The sequence below is a fragment of the Sus scrofa genome, chromosome 8 (assembly GCF_054392235.1).
Source record: "Sus scrofa isolate SSC_HxYL_T2T_F1_AM1 chromosome 8, Sscrofa_HxYL_maternal_Yorkshire_Landrace_v2.0, whole genome shotgun sequence".
Lineage (NCBI taxonomy): Eukaryota > Metazoa > Chordata > Mammalia > Artiodactyla > Suidae > Sus > Sus scrofa.
Genome location: NC_139390.1, coordinates 57,730,001 through 57,733,744, shown reverse-complemented (window position 1 = coordinate 57,733,744; position 3,744 = coordinate 57,730,001).

Below are 3,744 nucleotides of genomic sequence, written 5' to 3'. Positions count from 1 at the left end.
TCCGAGCCCTGTCTGCGACCTACACCAGAGCTCACGGCAACACCCGATCCTGAACCCAACGAGCGAGGCCAGGGATCGAACCCGCACCCTCAGGCCTCCTAGTCGGATTCGTCCAGCCATGACGGGAACTCCTACATATGTATATAGTATGCATATAGTATATCTTTTTTTAATGCCCACGCCCCAGCCCTATGGAAGTTCCCAGACTCACGGTCGAATCAGAGCTGTAGCTGCGGGCCTACCCCACAGCCACAGCAACGCGGGATCCTTAACCCACCAAGCGAGGCCAGGGGAGGGATCGAACCCACATCCTCACGGATCCTAGTCGGGTTCATTACCGCTGAGCCCTGATGGGAACTGCAGGGGACATCTTTTTTTTTTTTTTTTTTTTTTTTTTTAAGATGTAAGTTTGTTGTGGTTGTTGTGGTTGTTGGTTGTTGTTGTTGCTTTAGCTCGGCATACAGTGGGCTTGCTTACAATGTTGTGTTCGTTTCAGGTGTACAGTCAAGGGGATTCAGTGATCCATCTACATCCATCTATCCCTCCGTTCTTTTTCAGCGTCTTTTCCCCTCTAGGTGATTCCAGAATATTGGGCCATTCCTTCCTTGTGGGTGGGAACACCAGCGTGAAAAAAAACCATCACGGGGGAGTTCCTGTCGTGGCACCATGGAAGCGCATCCGACGAGGAACCTTTGCAGGGAAGGGTGTGGGTTCGATCCCTGGCCTCGCTCAGGGGGGCGGTAAGGATCCGGCAGGCAGTGCCGTGAGCTGTGGTGTCGGTCGCAGACGCGGCTCGGATCCCACATGGCTGTGCCTGTGGCGTAGGCCAGCAGCCGTAGCTCCGATTCAACCCCTCGCTTGGGAACTTCCATATGCCACGAGGGCAGCCCTAAAAAGCAGAGGGGGGAAAAGAAATCATGAGGGCGGGGGAGAGGGATCCATGAGGAGGATGGGATGAACATATACACACACAAAAGAGTCTCTATCCAATAGACGACGAACAGGGACCCCTACGCCACCTTCTGGAATCCAAACGCCAAAACCACAAAGCAGAGTTCCCGCCATGGCGCAGTGGAAATGAGTCCGACCAGGAACCATGAGGTTGCAGGTTCGATGCCTGTCCACCTCGCTCAGTGGGTAAAGGATCCGGTGTTGCCGTGAGCTGTGGTGTTGGTCCCAGACGCGGCTCGGACCTGGCATTCCTGTTTCTGTGGTGTAGGAGGTCAGCAGCTAAAGCCTCCGATTCGATCCGTCATCTGGGAACCTCCATATGCCGTGGGTGTGGCCCTCAACACACACACACACACACACACACACGCACGCACGCACGCACGCACACACGCACACGCACACGCACACGCACACACACACACACTCTGGAACCCCCTAAATGGGAGAAAACCGGACACAGTAGTTTTTTAGGGGTCCAGTCTCTGTGACAGGTGAGGATATCAGGCTTGCATCGAGGGAGGGAAGGCTTCACCCCACGCAGAAAACACACCCACCTACCCACCGACCGACCTTCCTTCCTTCTTTCCTTCCTTCCTTCCTTCCTTCCTTCATGAGAGAACAGTTGGATGACCCATCCTAAGTGTCGGTTGAATGAAGTCTAGTTACCAGGGTTCAGAGTGGGGGAGGGAGAGGGGTAGGAAGTCTGAAGCCTCTGGCGACTCTCCGAAATGTTCTCCCCCCAGGGTGACAGAGCCAGCAGGTCAGGCACTGCCTTCTCTAGAAACCTTCCTGCCCATGTCCAAGGGGGTGTGGGGGGTTGGGGGTGTGGGGCAGGGAGTGGGCCAGGGAGCCTGGAGAAACCCAGACCACCAAGCGGCCATTCTCCCATCGCCCCGACTGTTTGTTGAATGAACATAATGGACGTGATCCAAGTCTGCCACGCCGCCGCCGCCGCCGCCGCCGCCGCCACCACCACTTTCTCCATCATCTCCCCCACCCCCTTGCCTGCAGCCATCTTTGAAAAGGCTGCTGTTGTGGCTGCCTTTGCATGAAAGTGAGTGAGGACCCCTCCCTAATACGGAGTGTTTCAGTCCCTGGTGTCTCTGACAGCTCGCTCATGTATTGGTTGTGAACCATCTTGCCTTGAGGATTTGGAGGATTCGTGAACATTGCAGGAGCCATGGGAGCAGTGAAGTCCTTATCGCCAACCCGACACCCCCCCCCCCCAAATTTCGTGGCAGGGAGCACACTTTTCTTTCACCCAAGAGATTTATTTCCTGCTTTCTGAAGAGAGAAGGAAAGGAGGGTCAGAATGGTCCTCTGGTGTCTGGTGTCCTGTCCCTTTCATTGCACACACTCCTAGTGCCACTGCGGGAGGCACGTTCGGGGCGCGGGGTGGGGTGGGGGTGGGGGACCTGCTGCACGCACCCGCCCCTCACTTTCAAATGCGAAACTCAAGGAGGATGTGAATGTCCTCCATGCCACCGATCAGGTGAACGGGATGGCTTTCTAGGGAAATCCTGGTGTTTCCTTTCACTGCCATGACGAACACCCAGAAACAACCCTGTAAGTTCATACAACTTTGTCAGTCAACTGTATTCCAATAAAATGAAAAAGCAAGACACAGACACACCCACACGCACACACACACACACGCGCGCGCACACACGCACCCCAACCCAGAACCAAACACCCTCTCCTGAAATGGGGGGGCGGGCCCACCGGAGAATGAGCAAGAGAATTCCAGAGTCGGTAGGAAAGTGTCATCTGCAGCGGTGTGAAAAACCCCAAGCTCTTTTCTTCCTGTCAAGGTGAATAAACTTTGTTAATGGGAGTGGGTGCCCTCAGTGTGCCCTCCGAGAGGAAAGGCAGGGAGCATTTTCTCCCTGAAGAGCTTAGTGCTGTCATAGCACTGACGGACAGGATGAACGATCGGTGAGAGGTGGCAGCAGCAGTGGTGGCCGCCTGCACTGCCTGGGCGGATTGGAAACATAGACGAGCCACCAAGACTGCGTGTGACACCCCCGTGGGCCACCCCCCCCCCCCCCCGTCTGTACAGTGACAAGAGTCCTTTGGGGGAAAAGGGAGGGTGGGTGCTCTTCCAGTGTGTCTGTCTGCATTCACCAGGTGTGGGAGAGAAGACAGATGTTTGTTTCCACTATCGTTCGGAGGACTTGCCCAAGAGTACCACGTCCCCCCAAAGATAGCACCGGAAGAGAGATGCACGAGGTTTCTGAATGCATGCCGTGGGTGCTCCAGGCTGCCTCCAGGCCGCCCCCTCGCCCTCGCCCTCCCCCTCCCCCTTGCCAGAGGCAGACGTTCCTTGAAACAGCTGGCTTTGAACTTGGGCTTCTAGAGGAAGGTTTTTCTCCTGCTTTCAAGACGGGAAGAAGAGGGTGTCCGTCTCACATCCGTCCTTTCCAGAGGGCCCTGGATTCCAGATCCTCCACATGCCAGCGCCAAAGCCGAAGCGGTCGGTCTGGGGGTGCCCCATTCGGGTTCCCTCCCCACACACCTGCACGCGCGCGCGCACACACACACACACACACACACGCACGCACCGGGAACAGTGTGATCTCCCACGCCCCCGAAAAGCTTCAGAATGGCCTCAGTCCGAGGCAGTAGACCTATGTATGTCCTCACACCTGTTCAAATAATGTCTGCCCTCAGCCCCACCATCCCCTGCCTCTTTTAAGGACAAAGGCACTGTAGGTTTCCCTGGGGAAGGGAGACTCCATGGCATGTAAATCACAGTCTTAAGGAAAAGGATAATAGCATATGCCGGGGGGGGGG